The sequence below is a fragment of the Lissotriton helveticus genome, chromosome 1_1 (genome assembly GCF_964261635.1).
Source record: "Lissotriton helveticus chromosome 1_1, aLisHel1.1, whole genome shotgun sequence".
In the NCBI taxonomy this organism is placed as follows: domain Eukaryota; kingdom Metazoa; phylum Chordata; class Amphibia; order Caudata; family Salamandridae; genus Lissotriton; species Lissotriton helveticus.
Window position 1 is genome coordinate 1531742046 of NC_136057.1, and position 25909 is coordinate 1531767954.

Below are 25909 nucleotides of genomic sequence, written 5' to 3' on the forward strand. Positions count from 1 at the left end.
AAAAATTAATTTATTAATATGTAAAAAAAATACACATATAATATACATTAATTTAAATACTTAACAAATACATATAACACATACATAATACAAAACATAAAAATAATACTAATATCAATATTAGTGACATCGAAATTAATTACATCGATATATATGCTAATGATATTACTAACTTCGATATTACTTACATCGATATAAATAAATTTGATATTACTTACCTTAGGATCGATATTCTGTCCAACGATATTCTTGACATCGATATTCATGCCCTTCGAAATTTCAAACACAATATTTTGGTAGGTCGATATTTACAACTCGATATTTTGACTGTGTACCTGCCAGGGCGCAACAGGTCCCAGGACCCAACTGTCCCCCCTGCAACCACATCAGCAACAACAACTACGCTGACCCTTGCTGTAATGACCTGTGCGGCCTCAACCACCGCCACCACCAGTGCTGCCTGCAACACTCTTCCTGCCTCAGAGGATGACCACCCCAACCCAACAACTAAGGATGGTAGGGAGAGTAGGCGGGTGTGTAGAGTGGTGATGCCACTGGTCAGTGACAGCAGGGCAGGTGGGAGGGCAAGTGGGAGTCAAACACAACCAGACACTGGGACTGAAGCCCTGGCCAACAACGCCAGAGCCCTTGGGGTCTATGAACGAGCACAGGGACAAACGGGCCCAGCTCGGGAAGATTCCCGTGAGCTCTGCCTGCTGCTGAGGTCACCTGCATGGGCCAAATCGTGGACCTCTGGGCCAGCTCGTGGTGGTACTGAGAGACAGGCCTGAGGCCCAAACAACAGCTCTACCTCCCTCCAGTGGCCTGCAGTATGACAGTTCCCCAACCTCCGCTGTAACCAAAGAGAGGGGGGAGTCCTCAGACCCCACTGCAGCAGAGGCCCCCGCCAAACAATCAAGGGGCTGGCCAAAGAAATCCTCGGGAAGATCCCTTGGCAAAGCACCTGCCAAACGTCAGTCAAGGAGCCAGCCATGATGGCACCCTCTTCACTATTGCACTGACTTTGTTGACTGTCCTTCCCACCTCTGCCAGGTTAATGGCATCCGTCTGTTGGACTGGGTCACCTCATCAATGTGGTGACTACTCCATTGTCTCATCTTCCATCACTGACAACTCATTGATTCCCTCTTCACCTTTTTGTAAATATTCACTTCCCTGTCACATATACTCATTACACACCTATGTTTTCGTGTCTGCTCCATGTTTATCACCAGATGTACAATTTTGACCATGATTACAATGTAGCAGGAGCACGGATTGTTTGCAGGCAATGAGAGGCTGAAGGGACCTAGGAAAACACAAGAGAACAATATTCACTTGTCAGGCAGTTGTATCACAGCCATTACACAACACTTGTCATCAAGGTACTCCAATCTGCACACATTACAATGAGCAACAGTACTCACATAGACATCCTGTAGCTGTGCATAACTACCCTTTCCCAGAAACATTAGCAGCTAGCACAGAGCCAACAACAGGCAGCAGTCACTAAGCTATCCTAAACCTTTTCACCAGCAACATCATCTGCAGACAATGGTCCCGTTGTACGTTTTCACTCACCTTCTAGGGAAGTAGTGGTTGATGAGCTGGTGACTCAGGTCGACACCTTCCTCCTCTCTACTATCCTCATCACTGAACATGTGTGGGTTTGCAGGCAGGGCCCTCGGCTGCTTATCAGCATCCAGGGGCAGGGGGATCTCCTTGCGCAAACCCAGGTTGTTGAGCATTCAGCATGCAACTACAATCTGACACACCTTTTTGGGCAAGTAAAGCAGTGCACCTGCGGTCTTGTTCAGGCAGAGAAATCGTGACTTCAGGAGACAAAAAGTACGCTCCACCACACAACGTGTCCTCCTATGGGCATCATTGCAGCAGACTTCAGCCGGGGTCCTGGGATTCCACAGTGCACTCGGCAATCAAGGCCGGCTGGGATATGCATAGTCACCTAGGTGTGAGATACACAAATACCAATTTTGTGATACAACTATGGCAGAGGACAGCATGTCACCCATACAGCATGCTACTTGACTCTGCGTACTCACCCACAATCCATGCACGCTCCAGAAGCATATTTGCCATCAGCCGTGGCCCAATGTTGTTACACAGGATGTACGAGTCATGGGCAGAGCTGTGAAATTTGGCACAGACGAGTGAGATAATCATATCCACCTAGCACACCAATTGCACATTGATGGAATGGTAATGTTTCCTATTCCTGTAGATGTGCTCACATGCCTGTGCTGGAACCAGCCATTATATGCACAGTCAATGGCACCAACATCATTAGGGATTTGCCCAAGGGCATAAAAATCACCCTTCACAGCCACCAGTTCATGCCTCCTGGGGAAATGGATGTATCTGTCCTTGTAGGTCATCATAGCAGACAGCACATCACATAGCACCATGCGGAACATAGGTTGTGACATCCCACCTGCACTGGACACCGTGTACTGGAATGATTCAGTAGCAAAAAAATGCAGGGCCGCCATCACCTAAGACGTTGGTGTGAAAGCAGTTGGATACGTTCTTTGAGGCCACAGGTGGGGCTCCAACAGAGCACATATGTCTTATAGGGTGAAGGGACAATGCACATTTGGTCGCCTCCTAGGTGAGATGTAAGGGGACACATGTCATTGCAATCCACCATGAGATGGGTCCAACATCCTATGTTTTGACTGACACAACACCAACAATGACTGGCATCGTTGTTCAGCTTACATTACAACTTACATGTAGGTAAAACCCCGAAGAAGGGTCTCAGACCCGAAATGCATTGGGTTTATAGGAAGTGATGAAAGATGATTGAGTTACTAAATCATGGAGTTTATGTTATGATTGAATAATAAATAACGAAAACTGATGAACATTGGATACATTTACTGGGGAATGATTTAAGAAGAAGAATTCGTGGATGACCTAACGGTCTAAGTCAAAGAGTGCACACGACCACCAAAGGTGGGATCCTCCACCTTTTCTAGCTAATCATTTGAAAAATGTGTTCCTAGACAAAACACTTTGGGAGTTGTTGTACACAAATCGAACTGGGAATAATTCCATTAATTAAACTGTTAAAAACGAGTGCACCAACGGATCTTGTATTATTATTATAGTGTCTACCCCCCATTGGTAGCACCACTGTCAAAATGAACTTGGAAGATATTGCACAAATAACGTCGAACAAAGCAGAAACTTTAGCTCATACTTTAGTAGAAGCGGAACAAATTTATGGATTAATCAAGGAAACGAAAGCCTTTAGCCCACAGTTAAACACAGTCAACCAACTATTAAAACAATTGGAGTATGTCAGAAAACGTGAAATCGGTCAAAGGTTACAAGCTACAACCCTAATCCATTACCACAGGAATAAGCGTATTCCGAGAGTTTTGAGGTTTGCTTTAAAACCTATGTTGTGCAGAAACAATAAAGCATTCATGGAAAAGTGGTATCAAATTTTGAATAAGTGCAGTTTGGATCTGATATTATTGATAGTGGAAGAACTTTCAAAAGAATTAAAAGCGATTGAAGAAGAATTGGATGGGATCAAAAGAGAATTAAACACGCATGATGACCAGACAGAATTACTAGAGGATATCAATCAAAAATTGGAAAGATACACCAAAGAAATCCAAGACAGAAAAATAAAGAAATATAGGCGAGATACAATTGATTATAAATTAGAGGAAGTTTACAGTTGGGCGGAAGTGTACCACCAAAGGAAATGGCAACAACCACAAACCATGACTACTTTATCACAAGAAAGTATAGTGTCAGACTCAGACACAGCACAAAACAGGAGACCTATGTCAAAAAATGTTCAAACAAGTCAGAAAGATCAAACAGGCAAGTCGACTTTTTTATCAACAAGCCCGGCGGCAAACAATGCCCCTTTAGAAAAACCTGGAGGCGAGTCATCAAGACAAGGAGGGGAAAATAAAAAATAAAAGAAACGGAGGCGGAGAGAGAACTGAGATCGAAAACAAAGAAGAAGACAAACTTGTCATAAATATATCCGACAAGCAGTTAACTACCTCGCAGATGACCCTATTAAATAAAGGTCTCACTTTTGTACCTATATATAAATCAAACTTGATGGAAACTGAAATTGCCATTTTTAAGTTTTTGCGAACATTACGCCTCAAAAACTTTTTCAATAACATTCAACCAATTGAGAAAACGGAAGTGACACACAAAGAATTTAAAGTGAAAAGCACTTTCTGTGCACCTACATCTCATAAAACGATTGACGCATATGAAAGGGTCATTATGTCGGAGATCAATAAAATTAGCTACCAAAGTGGTACTAAAAACTATTTTTCTAAAAAGGATTGGAATACGCTAAAAAACTTGATGGATATGCCAGAAATCATCATACAAAAGGCGGATAAAGGGGGAGCCCTTGTGGTGATGAACACTGAATATTATGAAGAGAGTGTAAGAGCGCATTTGCAAGATGCTAATACATATCGTAAACTTGATCAAGCTCCCACATCTACATATGCCACTATTCTGAAAACTATACTTGATCATGCTCTGGAAATTAAATGGATCTCTAGCAAGACATATCAATTTCTCAACATCAAATATCCTAGGAGGCCGCAATTTTACATGCTGCCTAAGATTCATAAAAATGCCATAAGACTGCCTTTCAGACCAATAGTGTCAGCATGTGGATCACTTTCAGAACCATTGGGTCAATATTTAGATTGGTTTCTACAACCATTGGTACAAAATTGGGAAACCTATATCAAAGATACCTCTGGATTCCTCAATATTTTGAAGACCATTGACATCACAACTACTGAAGAAATGTGGCTGTGCTCGATAGATGTGACATCACTATATACTTCCATCCCTCACAACGAGGGATTAGAAGCAATGGAATGGCAATTATTGTAAAATGACATTAATGGATCAGATAAGACATTTCTTATGGAATTGATGCACTACGCATTATTTCACAGCTATTTACAATGGAAAGAAGAGTTCTTTGAACAATGTAGTGGTACTTCCATGGGATTTGCGGGGGCCCCATCCTACGCAAATACCTTCATGGCTAAATTTGAAAGAGACCATATCCTAGACAATCCGAACTGGCAAGATGGACTGATGGTATTTAAAAGATACATGGACGATATTTTATATTGTGGAAAGGAGCAAGAGTGAAACTGGAAGAAAATATACAGACACTCAATCAACAACATGAAAGGATCAAGTTCACGTATCAAATCGACCATACAGAATTGGCATTTTTGGATGTTAAAATTACAATTGAGAACAAAGAACTACGTACCAATGTAAATATAAAAAATACAGTCAGAAACAGCAGTTTGCACTATGAAAGTTTTCATCATCATGCGTTGAAAAAACATTTACCTTTTTCACAATTTATCCGACAAAAGAGAATCATTTCCAATCCTAACGACGTTTCAACCACCATCAATGACCAGATCCAAAAGTATCTTAAACGTGGTTACCCTAAATCGATACTCGAAGAATCAAAGAATAGGGTGATGACAATGAACAGAGAAGATTTACTGAAAACTAAAGAGAAAACAGAACAAAAACTCACAGTATGTGTTTTAAAACATTCAGTACAATCGAGACAAATCACAAGGATCATGAAGAAACATTGGTCACTAATCACCCAAGAACCAGATCTCCAACCATTATTTTCTGAACTGATTACTTTTGCATACAACAGATCTAGAAACATTAAAGAATTGTTAAAGAAAAGAGAAAAAAAGACTAAACCTGAGATCTACAAAGGAATGCAGAAATGTGAGAACTGTGTGCATTGTAATAACGTAATCACTGGTGGAATATGTACTCATCCCATGACAGGGAAACAGATTCCGTTACTACATTCCAGTGCTTGCGACACTAAAAATGTTATTTATGGCATAAAATGTCCGTGTGGAAAACTTTATGTAGGCCAGACAGAGCGCAAGATCAAAGTAAGAATAACAGAACATAAGAGCAACATCAGACAAAAGAATCAAAAATCATCAATAGCCATGCATTGGTTGGAAGAAAAACACAATATTTCTCAACTTCGGTTCACCCTTCTAGAAGTGATCAGACCTCAACAAGATACAGACATTCACAAAAAAAGACTGAGATTAGAATATTACTGGATTCGGAAGATGGCCAGTCTACAGCCTCAAGGATTAAATGATAGGATCGAATTATCATGTTTTTTGTAACTACAATTTGAGGATGTATCTTTGATTCTGCACACCATGCACTTACGTTACCCGATCCAAGATGGCCGACACCATGACATCGTCTGTGTACATATTTTAGGCTATATTAGATTGGCATAGAATTCCATTGCTTAAATGCGAGTAGTATTTTAATTTGATTTTGGTCAACATTTTGAGTGTGTATACACATCTTTCCACCATAATTATTGTTTTGATGTTTTCATTTTCATTTTTTCATTTGTTATGGTTTTGATATAATCCTTTGTTTTTTTCATGTGGCAGCACAGTATCATTGGGACCACTGTACTTATTAGTATTTGATATTTCCAGTCGTTTGTCGACGGATAAGACCGGTCACGATCACGTGACCTTCCCGATCCAATTAACGCACTGTTTTAAAGCTAACACTCAGAGTAAACTATGAGCGCGTTTACGATTGGCTGAACCAAGCGATTTGTGTTGAATGCCATTTCCGTAAGTACAAACAATCTTGGTTGTATGTTGCAAGTTACGAGATACTTTGTTTCGAAACTTTGTTTTGTGTACTTTGTTTTGTAATGATCAGAAGCGGAGTTGAAAGGCACATATGGTATAGACCTGAATAGCTCGTCACAAAATGGATCAGGATGTTCACATTTAGTTTATTTATGTTTGCGGATCCTCTCGCATTTACTCGCGTTCAGCTAAAGCATTGTGATTACATGTGTTATTTGGTTCAATGATCACTATAAGGTTAATTACAATATAGTTCCAATGTGTATATTGACAATTTAAGTTTTGTCTATATATTGATTGATGGAGTATATAAGGCTGGCTCATAAATTCCTTGTTTTCTCCAGGTACAGACCCCCGAAGAAGGGTCTCAGGCCCGAAATGCATTGGGTTTATAGGAAGTGATGAAAGATGATTGATTTACTAAATCATGGAGTTTATGTTATGATTGAATAATTAATAACGAAAACTGATGAACATTGGATACATTTTCTGGTGAATGATTTAAGAAGGAAGAATTCGTGGATGACCTAACGGTCTAAGTCAAAGAGTGCAGACGACCACCAAAGGTGGGATCCTCCACCTTATCTAGCTAAAAACTTACATGTAGGGACACGTTCAGCTACACAAGTCGTACACTTGTCCACTTTTCACACAGTGAGCACCTCCAAAACAAAATCTGACTATGTGAATGGCCAAAGGTATAAGTCCACATCTTGTTTAACCAGCCTTGACAGTAGTTCATACAGCATATGTGTGAAACAGCAACACTACTAGCTCCTACCTAGCTGCTGTACCTGCCACACCATCCAAGTCGAACAGGGCACACTTCAACAACACAATGAGCACAGTCTGTGCATTAAGATCAATTATGTACGTGAGCAAAGCACACTACACAGTGAAATATGCACATTGTGTAGTCAGACATTGATCACTGTGTGTTGCTTAGCCATATCACACATTGACATGTGTACCTATTGGAGAGTCCATCACAACACAACCAGCGATATCACAAGTGACATGTGATGGAGTACATGCCAATGTTTTCAATCATGTTAACCAACATGGCATGTGTAGTCAGCAGTGGGCTAAATGTTACATTTTCATTGTGTGCACTATCCTGTGCCATGAATCAGGTGTCTACTGTGCACTATTGGGAACTGGCCATTGCCATTGACACAGCATGATGTGACCATAGGTGCTGTCAACGTGCTCTGACACCCACATCACTGTCATTGGCATCAATGGATGGCAGCCAATGTGAGGTAGCGACCACCTGGCCCCTGCGGTGTGTCACCGCCAATGCCCATGCCCTTACAGCCCATGGGAACTGCAATCGCGGTAGTGATATAAACATCGGGAAACGGCAGTTGGCATGCTCTGCCACCCAAATCATGGTCATTGGTACGAATAGATAGCAGCCAATGCGCGGTAGCAACCGCTTGGCCCCTGCGGTGTTTCACCCCCAATGCCCATGCCCTTACAGCCCATGAGAACCGCAATCGTGGTAATGATATACACATTGGGAAATGGCAGTTTTCATGCTCCACCACCCAAACCACGGTCATTGGCACCAATTTGATAGCAGCCAATGCACTGTAGCCACAGCCCAGCCCCTGCGGGGTGTCACCGCCAAAGCCCATGCCCTTACAGCCCATGGGAACCGCAATCGCGGTAGTGATATACACATTGGAAAATGGCGGTTGGCATGCTCCGTCACCCAAATCACTGTCATTGGCACCAATAGATAGCAGCCAATGCACGGTAGGGACCGTCTGGCCCCTGCAGTGTCTCACGGCCAATGCCCATGCCCTTACAGCCCATGGGAACCGCAATCGAGGTAGTGATATACACATTGGTATATGGTGATTGGCATGCTCCACCACCCAAATCAAGGTCATTGGCACCAATTTGATAGCAGCCAATGGGCTGTAGTGACCGCCTGGCCTCTGCGGTATCTCACCACGGAAGCCTAATGCAATTTTGAAAATCGCAGTAAGTGTGCTCCTCCACCGCAATCGAAAGATGCATGATCGCGGTAGCGACCGCCTGGCCCCTGCGGTGTGACACCACCAATGCCCAAGCCCTTACAGCCAATGGGAACCGCAATCGTGGTAGCCTAATGCAATTTTAAAAATAGCAGTAGGTGTGCTCTGCCACCGTGGGGCCGGTCATTGGATGCGTTGGAAATATGCACGATCTTTGTAGCAACTGCCTGGCCCATGCGGTGTGACACCGCCAATGCCCAAGGTCTACAGCCAAAACAAACCACAATCGCAGTAGCCTAATGCAAGTTTGAAAATCACTGTAGGCGTGCTCCGCCACCACGAGCCGGTCATTACATGCATTTGATAAAAGAGGACCTGGAACACCAATTGCAGCAGCTTAGAACCATTGAAACTAACCCAAGGGGCTATATATGTGTGGGAGAGAGCCTCACATTTCCACTGCTTTCACACACTACTGCTTGACACTCTTCACCACCAACTGCTCCTACTCCTGTCTCCTGGACCCAGACACTGTTGCCTGACACTCCTTACCAGCAACTGCTGCTGCTCCTGTCTCCTGGACACAGACACTTCTGCCTGACACGCCTCACCACCAATTGCTGCTGCTCCAGTCTCCTGGGCCCAGACACTGCTGCCTGACACTCCTCACTACCTACTGCTGCTGCCCCTGTCTCTTGGACCCAGTGATGGAGAGGACTGAGAATATCAGGGCCAGTCCCTTCACCACAGAGGAGCTGGAGGTCCTAGTGGATGAGGTGCTCACACAGTGTGGGAGGCTATATGGTGCTCCAGATGTCATGGTAAGTGTTTCATATTGGTAGTGAGAGTGCAGGGAGTGCACAGATGAAGTTGATCTGCTGCAGTATGAACCTGAGAGTGTGGCTTTGTGTGATACAAAGCCTAGCATGCTGACTTCAGGGAAAAGGGGTTTGTAGCCCATTTAACACATTTCACTGGCTGCATATCAGGGTGGGAGGGACACGTAGTGTTTTTGCAGCCACAGTGACACTGCAAGTTTGGTATGCTGGAGTCAGGACAGAAAATTACTGTGCTAATGGATGTTTGGGACCATGAGGTTCTTCACAGGCTCATCTGTGACATTACCAAGACTTTACATCCAAAGAGTACTGATGGAAGTGTTACTGACCTAATATTGCCACCATGGATTTGTCAGCATTATGCACAAGAGTGAAATGCCAGAGGGTGACATTCTTGGTGGAAATTCACCTATGACACAGCAGATTGATGTACTTTTGTACTGACCCCCCTTCCATTTTTCTCATTATGTGTACTGACTCACATGTGTAGGCACAATTTGCCCTCCCATATTGTCCCTGCATGTGACATTTCTGATGCCCATGTTCAACCTCAGTGTGAGCCCCCCTGGCCTGCACAGTCACTGCCCAACTTGACAAGGACACATCACTGAATGGACTGAGTGAGACATATGGGTTGTCTGCTACACTGTCCATCAAAGAGCTATCTTAGGCCTGTGGATTGCACAATACAGACCTTGTGAGAAGGGTGTGTATAGGATCATGTCCCTAAATGTGACCTCCATGACACAGTGAGTGAGCCATCCACAGGGCGAGGACATTGAGGGGTGTGCAGAGTTGGACACAGTGAGTCTGCCCGACACATAATTTCCAATGTAATGTATGTCTTTCTCACCCACAAACTGGATAGCAGATGTGGACCTCCTTCACATTGCTTTCTGTGCTGGCATTCTACATGTGTATGAGATGGGCAGGTATTGTGTCCATCCTCATACCTGCATGCATATTGGTATTATTATCCCATTCTTAAGTACTACGTATCGTGCTTTATTATCTCTGCTATACAAATCTGTGAAGTATTGCTGAGTTTGTGCATGCTCCTGTACTGAGAGATAGTGGTACATAACCCAGTGTCACTGAATTTTCCTCTTCTTGTCTCCCATGACAGCAGCTCAAAGTCCACCAGTGGAAGGCCATTGCATGAAAGGGGCGGGCTCTGGGTGTCTCCAACCGACGGCACACACACTGTCACAAGCAGTGGGATGACATCTGCCGGCTGAGCAAAAAGGTGGCAGAGATGACGCTGGGGCTGCTCCCTTGAACTGGCAGGTTGGCGCACAGGAGCATGACACTAATAATGGCCCACATCTAAGCTGTGACACAGCCTGAGCTGGATGCACGTTTGAAGAACCATCTGCGGCAAGCTGGGGGTGAGTGCTCCGGGAAGGGTGACTTTGGTTGTGAGTGACTCCATGTATTCCAAGCCTGAGCCAGTGCTGAGCTCTGTGATTCTGCTAGTGTGATGCAATGGCTTGTAAGTGGCCTCTGTGTTGGGTGCAGCTGTCATGCATTTTCGCTACATGTACTTTCTCATGTCATTGAAGAAATGGCCCTTGACATTGCATTCTGAGTTGTGGCCTTCTGGCATCAGCTGCATTGGGGGAGTAAGGGCCATCCAATGGCAGTGAACGGCAGTGTGCCTCATCTGAGTGTGCTTTCATCAGTGTGCAGTGCCTGACCTCAAAATTGTGAGAGCTACACATCTGACACCAATATACAACTGTAGTTGTGCCCCAAAGTACGACATGGTGGATGGCATGAGCTCATGGCCATTGCAAATTTTTATTTAAGAGTCTGTATCTGTGTTGTCCCCTTATGATGACTCCATTAGTGACTGTGACAACATGTTGGGATGTACATCTTTTGCAGCCACATAGACCTAGGTATGCTCTGAGGGATCTGTATGTCTGGTAACATGGAGACACGGGCAAGCTATTAAGGCTGTGTGGACATCACATGGGTCAAATATGCCAAGTTTGCAAGATACCATGCAATTTTTGATATTGGAATTAAGGTTGCACAGTGTGACTGCACAGGGTGGTGTGCAACATGGGGGTATCATCATCTTGTTTTGTGCTTTTCTTGCATATGATTTTTGTGTGAATGGCACTAAACTGAAGGTATGTCTCTGTCTCTTGCCTCTACCAAGGGCACAGAAGGACATGGGACGGACACCAGTGGTGAGGCATCAGGCACGACTACTACACATGAGCACACTGACACTGATGTGACCTGCGCCTTGGAGGGGGACAGGAGTTTGATTGAGGAATCACAGCCAGAGACACTAACCTCATCTGATGCCAGCGGTGACTCCTCTATGTTGGCTGGCACAGGGAGTGGGAAATCTGCCTCCTCTTCCACCACACATCGTCCAGTACCCACCCTCCCAGCTACTTCCACTAGTGCTGCATGTGCTCGCACCAGTTAGAAGGGAAGAGTGTCCTTCCCCCCAGGCACCAATGCCCCTGCCCCTGCCTCCCCTGCTGCCGTCAAATTTGAGGCTGTGGACCTTTTACGCCAGCTGTGTGTGGGTCAGACAACTCTCCATAATGCCTTCTTAGACCTTGACAAGAAGTTGGCACAGGCAGTTGCCTTCATGGAGGGCATTCATTCAGATGTGGGTGGCCTAAACAGGACTGTCCCATCTTTGTCCTCCACAGTGACGGCAGCCATTCAGCTGTCACAGGCTCAGAGTCCAACTCCAGTCCCTTCGGCCATCCCCCTGCCAGTGGCTACATCTGACGAGAGTGACCACACACCATTGCCCACAGGCTCAAGATACACCACGCGCAGCACACAACAGCAGTACCCCAAGCAGCCCAGAGCGCAGACACCGTCCCCCAAACAAACCAAAGTCACCCCAGAGTGCAAAGGCAAAGCCCTTCAGGTGACATTCAGGGGCATCAAGCCAAGAAGCAGGCCTCAAGCTCACATGCCTCAAAAGCATAACCATCAAGGGCACACCTGTCCCAAAAGCATCTCCCAAAGACAAGCAGACATTAGCCGAACCTGCTGTGAAGCTGATGCCTCCTAAGTGTCCAAAGAAAAAGCCCTCTAAGGCAGATCACCCACAACCTCAACTCCCATCCACACCCCTGTGAAGCTGGGATATGAGGGCACTGTAGGGGGTTCACCTGGTCAACAGGGACAGGAGGGGAAAAGCCAAGGCTAGACCAGTCGTACCGCCCCAACCAGCAGATCCCTAGAGGGAGGGCCACCATATGCACCTGATGCACCTGAGGTGGAGATTGAGTCTGTTGTGCCCACCCCACTTACCACTCCTCCCACCATAGTTATTCCCTATGGAATCCACAAGAAATGGAAAGGCACCCCTCCACATTCTCCCTCCCATACTGTGTTTCATGGCAGCATGACTCCACCTCCATATGCTACCACACCACCCGGTCCAAGCAGCCCTCTGGCTGCCAAAGCCTCTGATGCCATTACCTCAGCTGGTCCTCTCTCTCCCAGGTCCAGTACTCCAACTGGCCCGACACTCAGCCACCTTCCAGTCTGACTGACAGCTAAGTCTGAGTCAAAGTCCCCCTCACACACCTGTCTCACCCACAGCAGTATCTGGCTAACTCATTTTTATCCCCCTAGCTGTGTTGCTGACCATGACAGTGTACAGTCTCAGTCATTCCCTGTGCAGCCTCTTATGCACACATGCGCATACTTTTAACTGTGGACTGGTCACTGGCCTTGCTGTTCATCACTGTTGATGCCCATTCTCTGTGCATGTTCTCATTTACCTATTTTGAACTGCAGACTCGCCACTGGCCTTGCTGTTCATCACTGTTGATGCCCATTCCCTGTGCAGTTTCTCATGCACACATAAGCCTACTTTTAACTATGGACTGGACAATTACCTTACTGTTCAACACCGTTGATGCCCATTCCCTGGCATGTTCCTGTGTACCTACTTTGAACTGTGGACTGGCCACTGGCCTTGCTGTTCCTCACTGTTGATGCCCATTCCCTGTGCAGTTTCTCATGCACACATGTACTTTGTACTGACCACTGGCCTTGTTGTTTATCCCTTAGGATTCCCATTCCCAGTGCAGTTTCTCAAGAACACACGTGCCTACTTTGTACTTTGTACTGGCCACTGACCTTACTGTTTATCACTTAGGATGCCCATTCCCCGTGCAGGTTCTCATGTACCTACTTTGCACTTTGTACTGGCCACTGGCCTTGCCATTTATCATTTAGAATGTCCATTCCCTGCGCAGTTTCTCATGCACACATGTGCCTACTTAGCACATTGTACTGGCCACTGGCCTTACTGTTTATCACTTAGGATGCCCATTCCCTGTGCATGTTCTCAGGTACCTACTTTGAACTGTGGACTGGTCACTGGCCTTGCTGTTCATCATTTTGATGCCCATTCCCTGTGCAATGTCTCAATCACACTTGTGCCTACTTTGGACTTTGCACTGATTACTGGCCATGCCATTTATCACTTAGTGTGTCCATTCCCTGTTCAGTTTCTCAAGCACACATGTGCCTACTTAACACTTTGTACTGGCCACTGGCCTTGCTGTTTATTACTTAGGATGGCCAGGTTCTCATGTACCTACTTTGCACTTGGTACTGGCCACTGACCACTGACCTTGTTGTTTATCACTTAGGATGCCCATTCCCTGTGCAGTTTCTCAAGCACACATGTGCCTACTTTGCACTTTGTACTGGCCACTGGCCTTGCTGTTTATCACTTAGGATGCCCATTCCCTGTGCAGGTTCTTAGGTACCTACTTTGCACTTTGTACTGGCCAATGGCTTTGCTGTTCATCGCAGTTGATGCCCATTCCCTCTGCAGGTTCTCATGCACACATGTGTCTATGTTGAACTGTGGACTGGCCACTGGCCTTGCTCCTGTCTACTTTGGATGCCTATCTGTGTAATATGTAATAAAGAAAGTTACTCCTGTTGTCTGCTTTGTCAATGTCCTTGCTGAATAAATCATTTGCTGTATGGGTATGATTTAATGTGACACATGCTCTGTGTGCCAGCTTTAACATGGCCAATGGCTTATTTCACTTTTTCAGAGTTTGGCATAGGTGACAGGCACTTCAATTATTCTTGAATCTGATGCTTGGGGGTGCACTGATGGTTGTTTGTGACAACCTACTGTCATCCTAATCATTGTATGGACAGGTTTTCTAAATTGTACACATGTCATGTTAGGATGCACTGCCAGCACAGAGGGGGATTCTATCAACAGGATTGCAGGCAGGCTGGCCAGGGTCCATCATGTCTGTGCGATCTTTCTTGATGTGTGAACAGCAGTGTAGTGTATAGTCATCTTGTGATGGCCTGTCTTCCTAGTCACATGGGTACATTTGAATGTGTGTACTTGAGTGGTCATGAAGTGTGCAGTGTGAAGGGGATTACTTTGTCAGTAGTGTTGATGTGTGTGTGCAATGGCAACTGCACACATGTGTCACCCAGGAGCTGAGTGCCTGTTATTTTGATTTGTCAGCCATGTGCTTTTGATTGTGAACACATGTGGTAGTTGTAGGTTGTGCACTGTGCAGTGTGTTGGTGTGTCCTTGCACTCCCGGGGGACACCTACTTGTTGTTACTGCCAGTTGTGAGTATGCAGAGAGTGTGACAGCCAAGTCTGTGTTGTGTTTTGTTGATCAGCCATGTGTCTTGTTACTGTCTGTGCTCACTGTGCAGACCTGCTCAGCCACACTGACATTGTGAGTGAGTCTTCTCATGCATTAATTTCACTTGAGCCATTTTTGGCTTCGGTATGGTATGTGGGATGTGGAGTTATACCATCCCCTAGCTTTGCTTCTGATGCCTAACCATTGTGAGTGGCTCCTCCATGTATTTGTGTATAGTACAATCCTGACCTGTCCACTACTGACATATACACCACTTCACTCTCGTGTCACCTATCCCCTTGGGTTGGCAGTGTGTGTACCTCCCCACCACTTCATTTGTTACACTATGCTTTGTGGTGCTGATCTTTGCAAAGGATCAATGTCCCACTAATGACAGTTTACCAATTAGTTATGTGTGATTTTCTTGTACTTTGTTGCAGTCATGGTTGCTAATGTGCAGTGCAACTGTTTGTGCTGCACAGTTCTCTGGTCATGTTGTTTGCACCTGGGTGTCCCTGAGTTGAGCATCTGTGGGTGTTGGGGGTAGCTGTATGTGTGTTTGCTGAGGTACTGCTACCCTTCCTGAGTGTGATGTTGTCTGTATGCTGTGCTGATTTGTGTTGTGGGAGTACATGTTGTGGCATTGAGATGTGGGTGCTACTGATTTGGTTGTTGTGCATGCAGTGCTGTGAGTGTATGTTGCCTTGCACTTGCCTGTGTGCATCCCCTGATGTCCAGCTGAGTTTGCAATGTGATAAATTGGCATGTGCATCTGTTGTGTTTTTGTTGTTGATGAATGCAGTCTTTGGCCTGTGTTGGCTCTTTCAGCTGTCAGATACTCTGTGTGTGATGTTCTATTTGCATGACATTGTGTGTGAGTTGTTTGTGCATTGTGATATATTCAGATGTGTGTTGCAGGTGTAGTGTGCATTACTTGTGAGTCTGTCACATGCAACAAGGTGGATTTTTGTTCCTGAGCTTGTTTTGAGTGCACATTGGTGGTTTGTCCTCCTATTGTTGACCTGCCACTTGTCGGGATGGTGCATGTGCATGCATGTGTTAAACTATGGTACCATGTTGACTTGATGGGTGGTGTGGTATGTCTGTCTGTGTCCCATTGATCCCAGTTTGTGTCCATGATTGTTTTGAGATGATGCACTTCTTGTTTGTGATGGGGTATGGTGTCTGTGTATTGGTCCTGAGTGACAAAGTTGTATGCTCCTGTTCTGTCTGGGTTCCCATTGCCTTTCCACTGTTCGGCTGGCCATATGTGGGCTTGTTGTACTTCTGTGTATGTTGATTTTGAGGTTTGTGCTTGGCTATTATTTTTTTGCCAGCATTGGTTCAGGCATCCCTGAGTATGTGTGATTGTAGTTGTACCCCCGGGAGTGTGATTGCTTGTCAGTATACTCACAGGACATTATTTGCACCATTCTGTGTGTTTGACACTGGTGTTGAGTGATGCAGGTGTGAGGTGAGTGAAGGAGGTGTATGTGTAAGAAATTGTGTTTGACAGTCAGGGAGTGTGACAATGAAGCATGTGTGTTGTGCTGATGACATACACATGTCAAGTAAGTTGCGACCGATGTGTGGCTGATTATTGTTTGACTTCAGATACTTCCTATCAACCCTTGTGACTATGCATGGTTTGCCTTGCTATCTCCCTGAGTTGTTGCACAGAGGTCACTGTAGTTTAATTGCACTCACTGTGCCAGCCATGTCTGATTTGGTGGCCTAAGGATGTTGTGATATGTTCCTTCTCTTGCATTAGATGTACACATGCTTTGTGGCTTGCTCCTTGGCTTTCCAGCACTGCCCACTTCACTTTTGGCTAGCGCATTTATTGTCCTCCATTGCCGCTGACATCTGGTATGTGTATGAGGGTGTGTGTCTTTGTGGGGTGTGTCTGGGTGACTTGACAGGCAGTGTGTACAGTTAAGTGGATGTTCATATTCAGTGTGAGTGTTAATTGTGTGATTGGACTTAGTTTGCTTGACATGAGTGGAGGGTAGGTGTGGGGAGGAGGGTTGCCCTGCCCCTTAGCTTCTGCGCAGGGTGTTCCTCTTCACCCCACCTTCCGAGATAGGTTCCCTGGTGGTTTGGTGTGTGTGGTGCAGGGTCCGGGTACACCTGGCTGGTTAAGTGTGCAGGAGAGGCACATGAGGGGCACACAGCATGTCCCCTAATGGGTGTGGGGGGCCTAGTGTGTTACGGGTGGAAGTGTGGCCCTAGGATCTCTGTGGACTGCCCATGTCAGGCGCTGGTCCTGCCTACTACATTTTTTTCAGGTTTTCCCGCGTCTTCACCGCTGCAGTGATGTGACCGGGAGATTGCAATGATTTCACAAATGATGTGTGACATGGAGCGGGGGATGAATTAGTGACAGGTAGGACATGTGTGGGTACACTTGTGGATGTGTTCCTATTCCCATCAGAGTGCCTGGTGTGGACAGGAACGGTATATCAGTCCAGGAGTTGTGTGTTGTGGTTGTGTGCGGAGTTGTGTGATTGCGTACTTGCGGTGTTATCCGCGATGGTGCATTGCTTCCTATTAGTGGATAAGTTACCATATTGGAAAGGCATGTAAAGCTGTATCCATTGTGGTCGGGACCGGGAGTCTGGTTTGACGTACCGTTGTCATGCTTCCTCCGTCTCTGGTTGGGTGGTTTCTCCGCTGTGGTGTGGCAGGCTGTTTGCGGCATCCTGATTTGTAGAGCAGTCGGGACGTCATGCCGCACGATGATGTGTCTCTATTGGCTCCCACCTCAGTGGTGGCAGGCGCATTTTTATGGCTGTTCACGTCGCCCCATGGCAGGTTGGAAATGGGCTATGTTTGGCCATTGTAATATTTCGGGCATGAGGACCGCTGCTGGCGTGCAGAAAATTACATTTTCTGCCACTGCCAGAACTGCAGAGATGCCTCCACCCACCATGATAATGAGCCCCTAAATCCTGCACATAATCCACTGGCTCATATGTAGTATTAAAATCTTCGGCTATGATAAGGGGGCATTCATTATTGTCAGTTTCAAGGAAATTAATTAACGTTGTCAGGGTGTCTGAGGGTTTGTGTGGGCTTTTGAACCGATTATAAATGTTAAAAATCCAAACATAGAGATCCCCTTTGTGAAAAGCCGTGTCAATAGCCAGAATCTCCTGGGAGTCTATAGCTAAGCACTTTTTTTTACAGGTGAGTTTTGTTTTAGCCCAAATCAGCATGCGTCCCTCAGGTCTGAAAAATGATGACTGTTTTGGTTCTATGCTAAAAGATGTGAAATCCACCCTATAGATCGGTTCAATAGCCCAGGTTTCTTTAAAGAGACACATATGACAGTTACCCATAAGTGTACCCAAAACAGGGTCATTGAGTTTGGAACATAGCCCTGCAATGTTCCATGAGAGAATATATAACTGCTGGTCAGTAGGGGATCGTCCTTTCCATGTCTGACTTATTTCAGGTCTGACCCTTGCTGTGGGTGTGCAGATTACCCTACTGTCAGATGGACAAAATGGGGTATGAATTTCTGGTTCATTGGTGTGGGAGAGTGTATGCGCCTCCATTAGCAAGCCGGAATGGGTAGGACCCAGGGGTATCACCAGGATGGCATTACCAGGTTCCAATCAGTCTAGTTTGTCCATGACTGATTGCGCCTCATATCTATTACTAATTTCAATAGGTAGTTGTATCTTTCTCATCTGGTCCAGATGTGCTGGTCGGAGATTTTGTAACTGTGGTGGGATACTAGGTATAAGATGTCTATAAAAAGAAAACGGTATATGGTCTAAATATCGAGTCCAAAATATCGAGGAACACAAATATCGAGTCCAAAATATAGAATGGACGAAATATCGAATGGACAGAATATAGACATCAAAAATATCGTTTTGAAGGTATGTAATGTAATATCGATTTAAAAAATATAGACAGTCAAAATATCGAAGTACAAAATATAGGTTATTAAAAATATCGAATTTTTAATAATATCGCATTTTTTAAAGTGTTTTGTATGTTAGTATATGAGTGAAAAATGTATATTTTTTTGTGATTTATTTTAAGTAATTATTTTTATGTTATTTAATTTTTGGGTAATTTAATTCTGTAGAGGATTGTGGGTTTATAGGGAAATAGGGAGGGAAGTAATGTAATTATATTTAATTAAATATGTTAATTAATTTATTGGTATTTATTTTGAATACATTGTTAATTAATTTTTAATTGGTAATTAAAAAATTCTTAATTGATAATTAATTTTTATTAATTGATTAATTGATAATTATGTGAATAATATTAATTTATTTTCTGTAGCGGGTTGGGGGTTTTTAGGGGAATAGGGTGGGAAGTAATTTAATTATAATTAATTAAATATGTTAATTAATTTATTGGTATTTATTTTGAATACATTGTTAATTAATTTTTAATTGGTAAATACTTAAATTTTTAATTGGTAATTCATTTTTATTTATTGATTAATTGATAATTATGTGAATTATATTAATTTATTTTCACTAGAGCGGGAATAGTAAAATTTACCCCTATGCTATCCAATGCTTTCCCTACTGATCCTCTCTCTGGAGTGGGAATAGTAATTTTTACCCCTACGCTATCCAATGCTTTCCCTACTGTTGCACTCTCTGGAGTGGGAATAGTAATTTTTACCCCTATGCTATCGAACGCCTTCCCTACTGTTGCACTCTCTGGAGTGGGAATAGTAATTTTTACCCCTACGCTATCCAACTCCTTCCCTACTGTTGCACTCTCTGGAGTGGGAATAGTAATTTTTACCCCTAGGTTATCCAACGCCTTCCCTACTGTTGCACTCTCTGGAGTGGGAATAGTAATTTTTACCTCTACGCTATCTAACGCTTTCCCTACTGTTGCACTCTCTGGAGTGGGAATAGTAATTTTTACCCCTATACTATCCAACGCTTTCCCTACTGTTGCACTCTCATGGAGTGGGAATAGTAATTTTTACCCCTACGCTATCCAACGCTTTCCCTACTGTTGCACTTCCTGGAGTGGGAATAGTAATAATATTGTGTATTTTTTATTAATATTATGTTATATATATATATATATATATATATATATATATATATATATATATATATATATATATATATATATATATATATATATATATATATATATATATATATATATATATATATTACCTACTGGTGGTCGCCAGTAGGTATATATAGTTAGGATTTTTTCTCTATGGGTTTTTTGAAAATTCTATGTCTAATAACTTTGGCGTTTGTGGACGGAATTGGCTGAAATTTTCAGGAAAATGGCACATTTTGTTTCTGAGCAGCCCCTGAAAATTTGGGGGCGGTTCGTCAAGGGGGGGCCGAGAAAAAAGGGGGGTCCCAAAACGCGTTTTTCCCATGTTAATTTCCATAGGGCGGTTGGCCTCACTTTTAGCCCGAACGGCTGAATGGATTTGCACGAAACTTGGCAAAATTGTAGGGACTGGTAGCCCGATGTGCCTTTTGTAGGTCTCAATATATGTGCTCTAGTGGATTTTGAGAAATTAACGTTTAAAAAAAGATATATATCTGTAACAGCGGACCGGGCAGCGCTCCAGGACGCGTACTTTTCGCGCAACGGAGCTTTGTGAAGCGAAGCTGATTGGTTCTCCGGCGTCTGTCAACATTCCAAACAGTCCGTAGCGGCCGCCATCTTGTCTCTCGGTAGGATCGAGAGACAAGAGGAGGCCAAAGCGAAGGGGCAAATGACCATAAGGGGGCATAGTACATTGTCGCTGACCCCCTAGGTTTGATGTGGAGGTTTTAAAAGGGCCCCGCGGGGCAAAAAAAAATAAAATAATAATAATCGAACGGCTGAATGGATTTGCACGAAACTTGGCAAAATTGTAGGGACTGGTAGCCCGATGTGCCTTTGCTAGGTCTCAATATATGTGCTCCAGTGGATTTTGAGAAATTAACGTTCAAAAAAAGATATATATTTGTAACAGCTCTCCGCTTCGCGTACTTTTCGCGTTACGGAGGTTTGCGAAGCTGATTGGTTTTTCGGCGTCTGTAAACATTCCAAACAGTCCGTAGCGGCCGCCATCTTGTCTCTCGGTAGGATCGAGAGACAAGAGGAGGCCAAAGCGAAGGGGCAAATGACCATAAGGGGGCATAGTAGATCGTCCTGACCCCCTAGGTTTGATGTGGAGGCTTTGAAAGGGTCTCGCAGGGCAAAAAAAAAATATACCGTTTTTTTAGTTTTTTTGCGTGGAGTGCGCCCGGTTCGCGAACCGGGAAGCGTTCTGGGGAGCGTACTTTCTTGAAAATTAGTGAAAAAAGTTTGAGTAAAATAATAATTGTGAGTGATCAGATGTAGGGTAGCTCTGAGAAGAGCTTTTGGGTTTATGGTACATTTAGGTACTTATAAGTAGGTACCAATGCACAGTCTTAAATTCAGAGTGAAAACTCTGTTGCCCTCATCTGAGAAGTGAACTCCATCTCCTCTGTAGATATCTTGCATGTAGTAACGCAAGTTATTGTTGTACAGGGAGCCCATTCCATGGTCTCTCATGTAAGCTGAAACAGATTTGTTTACATGCTTCCTCGATTTCTCAATTTGTGGACAAAATTGGTTCGACCACCTCCATTTCTGTCTTTGGCATATATTTGAATATACCAAGGCAGTCTGAGGAAAAAGTGCCATCAATTGCTCAAAGGTGTCCTTTAAAAGCATTTCCAGACCTACCCCAGTCAAAGTGCCCAAATCATTACCTCCACAGTGCACAATTAACAGGTCAGGTTTTGGCAAATGCATAAAGGTTTTCACTAATGGTATCAATTGGTGACATTTTAATCCTCTGTGGCCAAACCACTTAATTTCCACATCTTGTAAATTGAGGTTAGGTAAATTCCTGTTTTCAGCGTACCTTTAAACCCAATAGATGTAACTATGTCCAACAATCCAGACAGAAAACATGGTGAGAGAAGGTTCTGCTGCAGTCAGATGAAGTGTGGCAATGAAATGGCAGTTGAAAAAATGAGAGTGTAAAATGAAAAAAACTGAGGAGTTTCTGTGTTAATGAAGCAGTAAGAGTGATTGGTGGATTTTGATTGCTGAAAACAGAAAGTTAGTGTGCATGGATGAGTTTGTTGAAAGATGTATTTTGAGTGGCGAAGAAAAAATCATTAAATGAAAGAATGCTCTGGATATGCAGGTGCACTGAGAGTTCAGAGTTCAATTGCAACATTGTTGTGTGAGAGGTCTTGCAAGAGGTGGTTCCTATGCAGAAAAAGCAGAGAGGGGGCAGAGGGGGGAAGGGTTTTGCTTTGAAAAAAAGTGAGGGAAGAGTTTTGATTGGGTGACATGAGAGATATGTGTGAGGAATTACAGCATTTCTGTGCTTTTGATAGCTGCAGACTCTGGAGTGCATACCTTTTGCTCTGCTGAAGACAAATTGGTGTGTTTCTGAGACTGTTTTGAAACTCAAAGTATTTGCTAAGGTGAGAAAAGATTTCTTTAATTTAGATAGAAAATAGTGTGCTTTAAGGAGAAAATTATGAAGAAAGTTGTGTTTTTCAAATGTTGCTTTGTCTCAAGTGTTTCACAAATAGATTTTGTTTCTTTGAGGAATTGTAATTGGAGAAAATGTGAAGTATTAGTACTGACAGGGCTTTTATGTGCATAGGAGCTGTGGAGTGTTTTCAAATTATGACTTGTAAATCGTTTTTGAGAAAAAGCAATGGTTTTAATATTGATGAGAAGGACATAATGGTGTCTGCTTCTTTATAAGGTAATTGAGAGTCTCTGATGTTATTTTTCCCATTTCAATGTAAGAAGTTTGTCTGTGGAGCAAATTGCTTGTAAATATGCTCCCACCTGTGCATGGCAAATTTAGATTTTGAATGTTTCCGTTACATAGGCATGTTAAAGGTGACTGAAACATGCTGCAAAGGCAATCAAAAAATGCTTTTATGTGTCTTAAGGACATTTTAAGTCATTTCCCCATGTGCAGTGTTTTCAAATTATGAGTTGAAAATCGTTTTTGAGGTAAAGGAATGTTTTCAAAATTTATGTGCGCCATATGACCCCAAATTTCTTTTTCAGGGGTGCAGCAGGGTGTTCTTGAGACACCCCTGCACCGTCGGAAAAATTCGTAATTTGCGATGAGGTAATTGCTAATCGCAAATTGCACCTTCATTCCTATGGGCCTCCTGCTGCATGGAAATGAATGGGTAATTTGTAATTAGCAAATAGGTCATCGCAAACTAGGAATGGTAAAGAATCGCTATTTATTCCTTAAAGTTCGCTATTTAGGAAATGCAAAAAACTTTGATGATACATATGGCGGTTCATCTCTAACAAGATAAGAAGCATAGGGATAGATTTATGATGACTGGCGCATCACCAGGGATGTGTTAGTCATTCTGTGCCGCTGTTCCGTCACCTATGGTGTGCTGCATTTACAATGCGGCGCATCATGGGGCAAAAACAGCACAGATGCGTGACGTATTTGTGCCGTAAAGTTGGCGCATTGCTGGAGTTGTATCGCAAGTGTGATGAAGCTCCAGCAAGGGTCGGGGGTGCCCCTGTCGCAGGGTTTCTGTTCTCACACAGAACTGTGGACAGAGGATTGGAACCTCGGCGAATTAGGGTGTCCCAAAACTCACCTTAGTAATCAAAACCCCTTAGCAAGCTAGGTACAGTGTCACATTGGATATAACAAACTCTCAATGTTTAGACAATCCAGAATATGAACTTATAGTACCTCAGGATACGTGGAACTCATGAACAGTCGGTCGTTATATATTTCTTAGAAACCAGAACATGGAGTTAAGAAGAACACATGTGTATTTGAAATGTTTATTTACTAATGCCGTCTTCTCAGGCGTAGTATCTTAGATTATACAAGTACACATATTATCAGTAGCAAAATTACCAGCATAGTCAGTAGTACATAAAAAGCGAATGGTGACAGTATGTTAACATGCTGTAAATGAATAAGAGTTAGCAACACTTATAAGCAGCCGCGGGCCGTGGAGGGAGTTACGGTGGGGCAGGGAGGCGGGGAGGGGGAGGGGCAGGGTGGAGAAGGCTCCACCCTGCCCCTCCCCCTCCCCGCCTCCCTGCCCCACCGTAACTCCCTCCACGGCCCGCGGCTGCTTATATCTCACCCTCCCTAATACACATAATATATTATTTGCTAAGAAGGTCTCTTTGTGTTGGTTTAGGGCGTGCCGATACTTTAGTGTCTTAGATTTGAAGGAATCACATCAGCATACACCAGCTCTCTCTTCATGTGAACCGCATCAAGTGTTGTGTATGTGTGTTCGGCAAAGCAATATAAAACCCGCCTCATGCCCAGAATTGGGAGAAGCTGCACTTATGTTATGAGTATGAAGTCGTGGAGATCAGACCTCATAACAATTCTGTATCGTGTTGTTCTTGAAACTTCAGCACTCGCTGTACAGATATAGTTTAAGAAGTAAAGCAGATAGTAGAGCAATAACATATTATTCTCATGTAAATCACGATGAACTATTAGGTTGAAAGCTAAAGCAACAACTAAGTGTCGTGTGCAGAAGTTGCAAAAAAGGAAAAAATGGCGTTTAAACCGGTAATGAGTCCATGCTAACTTAACACGGTGTAAAGATATCCAGGACCTAGATGACACCTCCCCATGATCCGGAAACGAACTGAATAAGATAATAGAAGTGCCATCTCATGAGAGCAGATTGCAACTTTATATGTGGACGGTCCGCAAGGTAAAACATTAAAAACTAGGAAAATTTAATGCTAAAGAAAAATAAAAGAGCCAAGTACTTTATCGAGTCTTAAGCCAATAGGCAAGCTAAATAATAAAAACTTGACAAATAAGTCAATGAATTGTCAATGAAATGCTAGTACTCAGCATATCAAACATGAAAAAGGTCTATGACATAACTGTGTATGCAAAATAAGCTGCAACAGCCTCCAATAGGAAGTCACCGTCTTCATCCGAAAAGAGTTCAGCCATCCAATTTAAAAGCGGAAAAGAACATAAGTGCTCTCCCAGCACCGGATCCTCTATCAACATCAGAGGACAGCTCGGTGGGTTTTCAAGAAAGCTCTGTTCCAAGAAAGACTGTGTTGCCGCCAGTAAATTCCAGGGACCAATTAGTCCATGCATCAATGCCACAGCCATAATCCTTTCGCCAGGACAAACCAACTCGTGAGTAATGATAGGAGTCATCAGCTGATTAAAGTCGACGTCAGGAGAAACCGGTCCGCAGAGACACAAATCAATGGCCCAATCGAAATCACAGGTCAGGCAGTGAAATACAGGCTGGACACAGGTGAAGTAGGAGAATCGAAAAGATAATCCATATGCCGTGCTTAATATCGCCAACGGCATTGTGCCATAATATTCTAGCATGCGATTGCGGAACAGTGTCAGCAGCTGCAGGGCGGGAGCTTGCACAGGAGGGACATCCATATTTAAAAATGTAAAAAAGCACAAGAGCGTCCGCTGGTAATGCAAGTAAAAATGGGAATCCACGAAGCAGAGTGGAAAAAATAGAATGAAAGAAAGCAGGGATGACTCCAAAGATTTTCTCAAATGAAGTCACGAGACCACTGGTAACAACTTTAAAAAAGTGCGCCAGGCCCTTTGTGGAGGACGCGTTAGAGATAGTCCGAACCATCTTGCTGAAATGGAAAGGCGAATCTGTATTTAAAAGGGTCTGCACCTCTGTACGGGTGTTCGCTATGTGAAGCACGAAAGTTTC